Here is a 12,933-nt window from a genome sequence, read left to right on the forward strand (position 1 = left end):
ATTTCAACAATACTGAGAGATTATAGGAATATAACTAAACAATTAAAACTGAAGAAAAGACTTTTCAAGATCTGCAAATGTAATTCTACAAAAAATGCATATTCTAATTGAGGAAAAAGTTAGGACACCCTACCCTCTAATAACTAGTGTTACCCCATTTGGCTGAAGTAACTGCAGTGAGACGCTTCTTGTAGCCATCTACCAGTCTCTGACATCGGTCTGAAGGAAGTTTGCCCCACTCCTCAATGCAGAATTATTTCAGCTGTAAGATGTTTGAGGGGTTTCTTGCACGTACAGCCCATTTCAAGTCACTCCATATCATCTCAATGGGATTAAGATCTGGGCTTTGACTCGGCCATTCCAGGACTCTCCATTTCTTAGTTTTCAGCCAGTCCTTGGTGGATTTACTGGTATGTTTTGGGTCATTGTCGTGTTGCAGGATCCAGTTCCGCTTCAGCTTTAATTTTCTTACAGATGGTCTCACATGATCCTCAAGCACCCTCTGATACACAGTAAAATTTATGGTGGATTCTATGATTGTGAGCTGTCCAGGTCCTGCTGCAGCAAAGCAGCCCCAAGCCATGACACTTCCACCTCCATGCTTCACAGCTGGTATGAGGTTCTTTTCCTGGAATGCTGTATTTGTTTTACGCCAAACATGTCATCTGTTCTGGTGTACAAATAATTCAATTTTGGACTTATCTGTCCAAAGAACATTATTCCAAAAGTCCTGGTCTTTGTTCACATTCTCTCTGGCAACCTTTAGTCTGGCCTTGATGTTTCTCTTAGAGAACAAAGGTTTCCTCCTTTCACATCTCCCATGCAAGTTAAACTTGTGCAGTCTCTTTCTGATTGTAGAGGCATGCATGTTCACATCAACAGTAGCCAAAGCCTGCTGTAGGTCCCGTGATGACATGTTAGGGTGTTTGGAGACCTCTTTTAGCATCTTGCGGTCTGATCTCGGGGTGAACTTGCTTGGACGGCTGGACCTGGGCATGTTGGCAGTTGTTTTGAAAGCCCTCCATGTGTTGACTATTTTTCGGACAGTGGAATCGCTGATTTCAAAATCTTTTGGGATCTTTTAAAATCCATTACCAGACTCATAAGCTGCTATAATTTTCTTTATGAAGGCCTCAGACAGCTCTTTTCCTCTCACCATGGTGCTCACTCTCACTTCAACAGTCAGGAGCACACCAAACTAAATGTCTGAGATTTAAATAGGGCAAGCCTCATTCAAAATGCTGAGTAACGATCTTCTAATCATGTGCACCTGGTGTGATACACCCGTGTGTGAGTTGAGCCATTTTAAGTGGGAATAAATGTGGGGGTGTCCTAACTTTTTCTTCAGTCAGAATATGCATTTTTGTAGCATGACATTTACAGAAGATCTTGAAAAGTCTTTTCTTCAGTTTTAATTGTTTAGTTATATTACTTTAATCTCTCAGTATTGTTAAAATTGAGATTAAATATCTATATACCCAAAAATGTTATAAAATACACAGGCTTTCATAGGGTGTCCTAACTTTTTCACATGACTGTATATCATATGAAGGCCACATTCCTATAACTGTGCTTCTAAACATGAAAGCTGCAAACATTTTGCTTTAACCTTCGGTTTGTGAAAATCTGGATTACAAGCGTTAGCAGAAATAAATGAATAATGAATTTTTTTAACATTTTCCTGAATGCTACGACTACAAAAATGTATTTTGTTGTTGAAAGGGTCACCTTAAAAATCGAAACCTTTCAAATGTAATTCAGATTCTAAACAAACGCACACATATATACATACAGGGGTGGACAGAAAAAAAAGAACCCCCATTGAGAATGTTGTTAATTTGTTACATCATTAGCTGACAGAAAAACATGTAAAACGATTTGTTTTTAAAATGCACTCGACAAGCTTTGTTCAGATACGATCTGAAATCCTAATTTTAACACTAGTTCTCGTAAATAACTAAACTGATCATTTCAGTTACATTTTATCATAAACATTGTTGTGCACGTGCTATAGTTTTTTAGGATCTTTTTCTTCCAATTAGCCGAAAAATTATTAAACAAGTTTTACTACAATAATTAAACGTAAAATGAAACTCAAAATAACACAAACCAGTTTCACAAGTAACATTTAGTTCGCATTCCCTTGGATTTCAGTACTGCTTCACATCGATGTGACATGTTTTCAATGAGTTTGTGCAGATATTCCCAAGTGATGGACTGCCATCCTTGTTTGAGTACTTTAAATATTTCATCTTCTGTGTTTGTCTTGTGATTCTATTGTTAATCGGTTTAACTCAGCCCATATCTTTTCAATCAGATTAATATTAAGTGATTGACCTGAATATTCCATAACATTAATTATCTCACTTCTAAGATACCTTTCAACGACTCCACAAATGTAGGCTAGTTGGAATTAGATAATCTAAGAAACTACAGCAGGTGTATACCACTTTTTATGGTAAAATGTAACTAAAGTAATGAAAAGTTCAGGTATTTATGAAAGCCAAAGAATTTGAGATCATATTTGAACATATCTCGTCACGTGCGTTCTGAAAACATATAGTTTTACATGTTTTTCTGTCAGCAAATTAACAACAATTTCTAGGGTATGTTTTTTTTCCATCCCCTGTACCATACAATGCCTTATGACAGATTTGGCCACTAGAGTCAGTCGTAACAAGGTTGGTTTATTTTGAGTTTCACGTAAAGCTACAAGAGGGCTATTTGCGTTAGCCGTTCCTAATTTAACAGTGTAAGACTAGAGGGAAGACAGCTAGTCATCACCACCCACCGCCAACTTTCGAGCTACTCTTTTACTGATAAACAGTGGGACTGATTATAACACACCCACGGCTGAAAGGGAGAGTATGTTTGGTGGTATGGAGATTCGAACCCGCGATCCTCAGATTGCAAGTCCAACATCCTAACTACTATGGCCATGCCGGACCATCAAATTAATAGGACACCAACGTAAAGAGGAGACACATATTCACGAATATACAACCAACTTCACTCATGTTTAATGTGTTACATCGAGGTTTACAAACTTTTGTAACGCGTCTGTCCATAAATATGCGTGAGAAAATGCGAACGCCAGTTTCTCATTTTTAACAAATTACCTAACTATGAATTGTGCTGGAACTTCGACCTGAAAATCTCTATAGTTTATCAAGTTAATTAAACAGTGATAAAATGAGTTTAACTACGTCACGAACTGCCCATATCTAAAGTTAATTAAACAGTGATCAAACGAGCTTAACTACGTCACGAACTGGCCGTATCTAAAGTTAATTAAACAGTAATAAAACGAGTTTAACTACGCCACGAACTGGCCGTATCTAAAGTTAATTAAACAGTAATAAAACGAGTTTAACTACGCCACGAACTGGCCGTATCTAAAGTTAATTAAACAGTAATAAAACGAGTTTAACTACACCACGAACTGGCCGTATCTAAAGTTAATTAAACAGTGATAAAACGAGTTTAACTACGCCACGAACTGGCCGTATCTAAAGTTAATTAAACAGTAATAAAACGAGTTTAACTACGCCACGAACTGGCCGTATCTAAAGTTAATTAAACAGTGATAAAACGAGTTTAACTACGCCACGAACTGGCCGTATCTAAAGTTAATTAAACAGTAATAAAACGAGTTTAACTACGCCACGAACTGGCCGTATCTAAAGTTAATTAAACAGTAATAAAACGAGTTTAACTACGCCACGAACTGGCCGTATCTAAAGTTAATTAAACAGTAATAAAACGAGTTTAACTACGTCACGAACTGCCCGTATCTAAAGTTAATTAAACAGTGATCAAACGAGCTTAACTACGTCACGAACTGGCCGTATCTAAAGTTAATTAAACAGTAATAAAACGAGTTTAACTACGCCACGAACTGGCCGTATCTAAAGTTAATTAAACAGTAATAAAACGAGTTTAACTACGCCACGAACTGGCCGTATCTAAAGTTAATTAAACAGTAATAAAACGAGTTTAACTACGTCACGAACTGGCCGTACCTAAAGTTAATTAAACAGTGATAAAACGAGTTTAACTACGTCACGAACTGGCCGTACCTAAAGTTAATTAAACAGTGATAAAACGAGTTTAACTACGTCACGAACCGGACGTATCTACCACCTTGTCACGCATTTCAACCTTTTCCCCAAGTGATCTCAAATTATTGTAGCCCTTAACATGCTTATTCTTTTGTGGGTCAAACTGCTCTATCAAGAAGATTAAATTTTCGTCAAATATAAATCAATACCTGTTGTATGCTCTGAGATGGATGAGACTGACTGCACAAAATACTATTTACAGTATTTACTTTGTCTGTTCAACTTTCATTTTGCTCGTTGTCTTCCTTCTGTTTCGTAAAGCCTCTCAGTGGCACAGCGGAATCTCTGCGGATTTACAACGCTAAATCCTGGGCTTCGGTATCCACGGTTGGCAGAGCACAAATAACCCTTTGTCTATGTTTGTGCGTAACTTCAAACAAACAATCTATCATAATAAACTTGTTCTGCTTATCTTTTCAATCTCTTGTCAGAGTTTAAAATCACTTATTTTATCTTTTTTATTATCATTATTTTGTTTTCGCTAATGGCACCTGTCCTTTTCTCACTGTTTTTCTGTTAATCTAATAATCTAAATCTACTATATATATTCATACAGCCTATTTAATTTTCTACCTCTTCATACTTACAGTGTTTATACATAATACCTCACACTGTACAATACATAAATTAGTATAATCTTTTACAACCTCAGATGTGTTACAATTCACAAAAGGTAGTATTTTTTTATTATCGACAAAGCTGGTGCTCTTAGAAACTTCATCTGTATTTATAACTCGTTTCCTAATATGAACTAATATATTTTACTTAACAGAGAGACAAGTTCAGTTTGAAAAAAACATAGAATCAAATTATTTTTATTGTACTGGATTTTCTTTTCCATCTTTCTTTCTTATCGTTTATTATCAAAGTCCGATGGGACAGCAGTGAGTTTACACATTTACAACGCGAAAATTCTGGACTCGACTCTCCACAATATACACTGCAGATAGCTCAGTATATATTTGCTCAAAGAGACAAATAAACGGTTATTATCACGGTAGACACAGCAGATAGCTCAATGTAGATTTAGTGTAAAAGAGACAAATAAACGGTTAGTATCACGATAGACACAACAAATAGCCCAACGTGGATTTCCTGTAAAAGACACAAATAAACGGTTATTATCACGATAGACACAACAAATAGCCCAACGTGGATTTGCTGTAAAAGAGACAAATAAACGGTTATTATCACGGTAGACACAGCAGATAGCCCAACGTGGATTTGCTGTAAAAGAGACAAATAAACGGTTAGTATCACGGTAGACACAGCAGATAGCCCAACGTAGATTTGCTGTAAAAGACACAAATAAACAGTTATTATCACGGTAGACACAGCAGATAGCCCAACGTGGTTTCGCTGTAAATAACACAAATAAACGGTTATTATTACGGTAGACACAGCAGATAGCCCAACGTGGATTTGCTGTAAATGACACAAATAAACGGTTATTATAACGGTAGACACAGCAGATAGCCCAACGTGGTTTCGCTGTAAATAACACAAATAAACGGTTATTATTACGGTAGACACAGCAGATAGCCCAACGTGGTTTCGCTGTAAATAACACAAATAAACGGTTAGTATCACGGTAGACACAGCAGATAGCCCAACGTAGATTTGCTGTAAAAGACACAAATAAACAGTTATTATCACGGTAGACACAGCAGATAGCCCAACGTGGTTTCGCTGTAAATAACACAAATAAACGGTTATTATTACGGTAGACACAGCAGATAGCCTAACGTTGATTTGCTGTAAATGACATTTGCTGTAAAATTCAATACAAACAAACAAATCGTCTGGGAGATGCGTTACAGAGCGACTGCCAGTTTGTTATTTTCTGTAAAGCTCATTGGTAACTAGTGTTCTTCTGTCTGATTAGTAGTTCAAAGTTAGAGGCAGCCATACCTGAGCCCCAGGAGTCTCTTACTTAGTTTTTCAGTTCGTTGGATGCAAAAGGTTTGAAAATGCCAAATATTACTAACTTTGTTTTCACATTGGTAGTCAATACACATTTTTTACCTTTTGACAGTATTAAATGTTATTGGCATTTTCGAAACTTTATATAGCCATTAAAAAAAAAACACACACAACACGTTGTTCACTAAAATAACAGTCTTTTCAAAAAGCGAAGTTAGAAGTTGTCTTTTCCTCTCTTTATTCCACAACACAAGTGATCATATTTAATTATTATAAACCCCTTATTAACAGTGAATTAATTATACAGGTCAGAACGTAAATGACTAAACGTGTAGTTAATAAATTAACATACAAGATCCTATATAACAAACTGGCTATTGTGAGGATCAGATCCTCATTTACTGTTACTGCAAAGTATGAAATTAGATGTCAGTCTTTCTTTATGATGAGAAATCCACTTGAAATAAAAATGTATCTGATTTGAAATACATAAATGTCAGTCTTGTTATATAACAAATGTATAATTACTGTTCGTTATCCCAGTGATGTAATGTTACGTATTTTGATAGACAATATTTAAAAATGGTTTTCTCTTCCTCACCTGTCTAAGAATTTGTCTTTTGATAGTAAAGATAAAACTTAATCTTAAAATGTAACAATGAATTATTGGTTTCTTTCTTCCTTTCTTGCCCACAATGTGCTAAACACGCAGATCAAAGATCCCTATGATCCAGCATAACAATCCATCATTCTGGACTCCGGACCACAGTTCAAAATGGTAGCCATTCGCTGCAGCCGAAAATTGAAGTGGTTGTTCTTAACCGAATAGAGAGATTAAATATAAATTTTATAACCACCCATAGTTGAAGGTGCCAATCCGGAACCTTCGGATACTCAACTCGATGTAGCAACTCCGGACCGTTTAGGCCCTACCAACAAAATTTTAAAAAGTACACTTATGAGAACAAATAAAAATAATATCAATTTTATTAAATGTGTTTTCCAAACGTAATATTTGCGTTTATAACTTTCAAATATCATATATATATAAACACATCGTTCATAATAATGTCTAGCTTCTTTGTCTTTCTCTTCTTTTTCTTGTTTTTATTAGATAGAAGAAATTAAATAAACAATTACACAATTTTTATGGGGCCTTCACTTTGCAAACATCAGTGATTACAAAGAAATAATTAAAATCGTTATGAGGAAAACAATTGTACGATCAACGGTCCGGCAACACGACTTTCATCGATTTCTTTTGATATCTGTGGCTCTTATGAACTTGGAGTTGCATTCATTGATTGTTCTTTTACTTTATCAATTCGCTCATATCGTTTAGAACCAAAAATACTATCACATATCTATCGTTAAATTGTCCTATGTATATTATATATACTGTTCCTTTATCTTTATTGAAGAAGTAATTTAACAGAATATGTCAGTAATGATTCAGATTAGAAATAACGGTGCTCATAAAACTGGAATCTACAAGAAGTATCAGAGCTTAAACCTTTTTTTTTTTTACTTTCTTGCTAGCAATGAATTTCAATTATCCAGTCGAGAACCTGATGGGATAAAGCAGAATCAAATAAACGAGACTTTGTATAATAAATTGAATAACATTATACAATGGATATTACATGAAGAAATAAAAATTGATGGATCATTTGTTCTAGCGAAAAATTTGTTCACTGTTCGTACGACAGGGTGGAGTAAAACGGTAAAGTAACTGACGTCACGAAATTTTTAACCTCCTACAGAGCTATATACATAACGAAAGTTAAAATGAATCATCCTGCTAGGAAGACAAACCTTTGAATGAACACGTATAGTCATTAATAACATTCTACTGACATGTTAGGAGACCGTGAACCTCTAGCCACTTAAAACGACTTCCGGCTTAACAATGTCTGAAACTGATTTAAATCGCAAACTAACTTATTAAACAGAAATTGTTTCGTTATCTTAATGTCAAAAAAATACAGGAATTGTTTCGTTATTTTGGGACACATACGAAAGGATTCATGTTATCCACTATTGAGAAAGAGTCAGATTACGTCTCATATCTTACATTCTCCAGAAGCTGGTATAATAAAAAACGACTAACTTCTAGTCAGCTGTTAAGCGTGTATCTTCTACGTTTGAGATAACTGAGTAACTTTATCTCCTGAGGATTTGTTTTGAGTAAAGGTGACTAAGAGAAGAATTTGTTTTTTGTTTGTTTTTGAATTTCGCACAAAGCTACTCGAGGGCTATCTGTGGTGGCCGTCCCTAATTTAGCAGTGTAAGACTACAGGGAAGGAAGCTAGTCATCACCACCCACCGCCAACTCTTGGGCTACTCTTTTACCAACGAATAGTGGGATTGACCATCACAATATAACGCCCCCACGGCTGAAAGAGCGAGCATGTTTCGCGCGACGGGGATGCAAACCCGCGACCCTCAGATTACGAGTTCCAAGCCTTAACGCGCTTGGCCATGCCGGGCCTTATGAGAAGAAACTTCTGTCCCGTTTTGTTTAACAGCCATGTTCAAAACTACCCACAAAGCCAGATACAATCCTTTTTTTATCGTCAGAATTCAAAGTACTTTGGTAACCACGAACATATAGAAAATAAAAATAAAACATTTTCCAGTACAATACTTATTAGTTGGTTCGAAAATTATATAGTTAACAGTCAGGCATCTATTGTCACATACTCTCTAACTATTAGTTTCGTACATCTGTGAATAGTATTGTCCATAGCACCCACGACTTTTTACATGTGATTTAGTGATAAGTAACTGTCTTACATAGCCCACCAGAAGGATATGTTACGGATACGTACGTGGAATCAATGACTTTCTACCCAAAACAGCTATAAAACCATCGATATGTTGCAAGCAATTTATTGTTCAAAGGCCAAACAAACTCCTTGGTATTTGCTCATCTTTTACTCACACGCTCAAGTTTATTACGTCGGTTGATGCTCAGAGTTGTAATAAAAATAATTCAGTCCACGTAGTTGGCTTACTTATAAAATATCATGAACTTGTGTGACTTAACAAATCCAGTTTCTGAACATGTAATATTCAATGCTATAATAAAAACACTAATGGGATATCAGTTAACACCACTTTAATTCAGATTTGTTAAAAGATATTGCGCCAAGAAGGGTTAACCAAATAGAACAGGAAGAAAAGCACGTGCTGCAGCGCTTTTTTACACCTCATAACTCAGTTTCATATACGGTGTGACAAAACATAGTGAGTGTACGTCTTCGCATTATATGCTTAACAAAGACATTTCCTTTGAGTCAAGACAAAACTGTATTCGAAAACAGACGAGTGGATGAGGCACATCTGGGGCAGCAAATGTTTTTTAAACAGTGATATGTAATGGTTTCAACGTGACTGTAATATTTTGAACAAAAGGCACGTGCGCTAAGCTGCCTTCCTGATCTCCTATAATTTTGTACCCACATTCTTTAGTGGCACCCAGCAACACCAAGGATAAAATATGATTAAAAATTATAAAAAGAATTGCTTTTCGTTTGCTATTGTTTTATCAGTTAAAGTGACAAGAACGTGGAGTTATTAAAACGTTATTTATGTACTTGCGTACTTGTAATGTGTAAACACACACAACGATCTGCACAAAGAAATTTTCCTTACCAATTTAAGGCGTATGTAGTATGTATTGTATTGATTGTTGAATTTCGCGCATCACTACTTTAGGGTTTTCTGACCTACCCGTCTCTAACGTAGAAGCAATAGATTCTACAGAATGCTGCTAATCAACACTATCCACCACCAACCTTTGAACTATTACGTACTTGAGTTGAATAGTGAGATTGACTGTTACATTATAATTTCATTGTATACGTCATTGCTTAGACCACATATGGCATATTGTGTTCAGTCTTGGGCTCCTTACCTAAAGTAAAGCAATGAATTGTTAGAAAGGGTTTAGAGAAGGGTTAATAGAATGGTGGCTGGGATGGAGAGGTTATCATAAGATGATAGGTTGAAATCTCTCAAATTGTTTTCTCATGAAAAGAAGAAGAGTTAGGGTTATCTGAATGAGGTGTTTAAGATTGTAAAGGGAATTAATAGTATTGATGTTTAATCTTTTTTATACTTAATGACGAGAATAGTAGAGCTAAGAAGCACAAATATACATTTTGAGACAGTAGGAGTCATCTTTATCTAAGTCAGTTTTATTTTTCTAACAGCGTGGTTGGACCTTTTGAATGGGTTGTCTTCGGTTACTGTGGTGAGTTAAAGAGAAACAATGATAAGTATGCGTATGATAATGGATGACTTTATGAATTTATCATTTACTTTTGTTTTCTTTTTTTTTGTAATTTGTTTATGAATAGTTTCAGTTCAGGGGGTGGAACGGCCAAGATGGACCAATAGGTCCCATGTCGTTTGAAAACGTTATGTTATTATGAAGTCCATAGATGGACCAATAGGTCCCATGTTGTTTCAAAACGTTATGTTATTATAAAGTCCACACGGTCGAAACGTGAAGGATATGAACCTGCATGTTGCGAATCGAATGCCCTACCGATCAAACTATGTCAGGCTAAGTGTATGAAACACAAACATATAAGATTGTCCAAAATAAAATATAACAATTCCAACACACCCATTTAATTATTAGCACGCTATAACAAACACACGTTTATATAAAATAGCTACTTTTACTGAATTCTTAGAAAAAAGAACTAGCGATTAAAAAGGACACTTAAACCTATAATGCTAGATACCTTTAAGACAGGTACTCGTAGAACAATTTAGAGGTTAGTGTAGCGTTTGCTTTATTACGTTGATATTGTACTCGAAGCTTACGGTCTGCTCACATCAGATTACTTAAACAATGTCATTATATAAACATATACACAGTATTTAATACTTATAGAGACAGTGAATAAAATGGATATACAAACATTATAGGATTGATTTTCCTATTCTTTTGTATTGAAATGAACTCTATCAGAATACATCTACGTGCTGAGAGTTTACAATGAGAGTATGTCAAACCAGTAAAAGACCTCTAGAAGTAAGAACATTCATACTGTTTCAAGCTGTATTAGGTGAATACATTTATGTTTTTTTCAGGACAAACATACCACAAAATAAACGTGTTCTTTTGTATTGAAATGAACTCTATCAGAATACATCTACGTGCTGAGAGTTTACAATGAGAGTATGTCAAACCAGTAAAAGACCTCTAGAAGTAAGAACATTCATACTGTTTCAAGCTGTATTAGGTGAATACATTTATGTTTTTTTCAGGACAAAGATACCACAAAATAAACGTGTAGATGAATACCTTACAAACAGGCATTATCAAAGGATATTCCCTCAAGACGGCAGAAATTTAACATTTAGTATATAAGGAATTAACTAATAATTATTAATAATTAGTCTTAGATGGTTGTATAGGCTACTATTGATAACAATGATAGATTGTCACAACCCAATAACAGATTGAGGTTAGTCCCCCAAATGGGACAGCGGTAAGCCTACTGGTTTGCAACGATAAAATCTTGGGTTCGATTCTCCTATGTGGACACAACAAATAGTCTGACAAAAGCCCTTGTGTAGCTTTGCGCGAAATTCAAAAACAAACTATCCAGAGCTCCTCAAAGTTGTTTGTTTGCTGTTGGACCTCCGTATAAGCTCATGCAACTTTAAAAATATGCATATCAGGTCTTTTTTCACACCAGAGTATCTCTCAAATATCCTCTTGGTGTCTTTTTACCATATTTGTTGCAGATTCGGAATTTTTTCTTGAGAGATTAAACCCTGCCAAACAAGTATTATTCCTATGTGATAATGATCTGTGTATACCTGTTAGCAGTCAGTGTGCTATAATTTCTGTGTAAATCTCTAATACCTTTGTGAGAAATACAGCCTATTTTTCTGCTAGTTTGCCGGCATGCTTCACACTTCATGCTTCATAAATTAACACTGTTCTCATAAACCTTGGTTAATTATTACCAAACAATCTAAATTAATCTGTGAAGAACACCTCCTCCAGACTTGATCGTCTTAGTGTTTGAAGTCTGGTGCACACGTTTAGGCCTTTGGTTTGGCTTTCTCTGCTCATCTGTAACATTGGTGTTACTTAGGCCACTTCGTGCTAATGTGCATTTTACTGTTCTGGTCATTGAAAAGACCTCTACTGAACTGTCGTGTATCACGTAGACAGCGAACACTGAGTTATTTACTATTTTTTTAAGAGGTTGGGGTTTTCATTTTGGAAGCTGTTATCAAAAGTACCAGGAGTACTATGTACCCGTTAAAAGTGTGCTTACAGCTTCCACTGAATAATGAAATTGAACCTCAGTCTTTTGCTTATATTTCTTATAGCAAAGCCATAAGTGGGATTGACCGACGCATTATAATGCTCCTACGGCTGAAAGGGCGAGCATGTTTGGTGCGACGGGGGCTCTTGACAGTAATACAGAACAATTAATTGCAATCATTCATTGTTTGCAAATATTCAACGATATTTATGAACTTATCAACTTCATAAAATAATTTTAAACACTTAAATACCGGTTTGTTACGAGATTGAATTTCTCATAATTTACGTCAAATTTATTTGACGTAGACTTTCAAACTTTCTCAATACTAGTTAAGACGAATATGCAACTTTGTAAGAAATGAAAACCACGGTATGTAGTATGAATTGTATAGATAACAACTGACTTTTATACAATTTGTGGGTTGAAATTTTATAAATTAACTAAGCTATGGCAGGAAAAACCACTGTTAGAATGTTAATCAACCACATGGTAAATATAATATGCATATTAGGCATTTGATGTCCCTTATCTTTAGCCACTGGACATGGTTTTGAAATCATTGTAATTGAAACGTTTTATGCCTT

At 35.4% G+C, this 12,933-nt stretch overlaps 1 protein-coding gene across 9 annotated transcripts in view; it reads right to left on the minus strand.

The window, feature by feature from the left end:
• Nucleotides 1–12,933, minus strand: part of LOC143229861 (uncharacterized) — a 116,760-nt gene that overhangs the window by 36,108 nt on the left and 67,719 nt on the right. The window contains exon 1 of one of the 9 annotated variants that reach the window (XM_076462706.1): nt 4,271–4,435. The exons of the other annotated variants lie outside the window; for them this stretch is intronic. The gene's annotated coding sequence lies outside the window, so the exon portion shown is untranslated. Of the gene's footprint in view, nt 1–4,270; nt 4,436–12,933 lie in introns of those variants that run through there. 9 annotated transcript variants of the gene reach the window in all.

Source organism: Tachypleus tridentatus, chromosome 10 (genome assembly GCF_004210375.1).
Source record: "Tachypleus tridentatus isolate NWPU-2018 chromosome 10, ASM421037v1, whole genome shotgun sequence".
Taxonomy (NCBI): domain Eukaryota; kingdom Metazoa; phylum Arthropoda; class Merostomata; order Xiphosura; family Limulidae; genus Tachypleus; species Tachypleus tridentatus.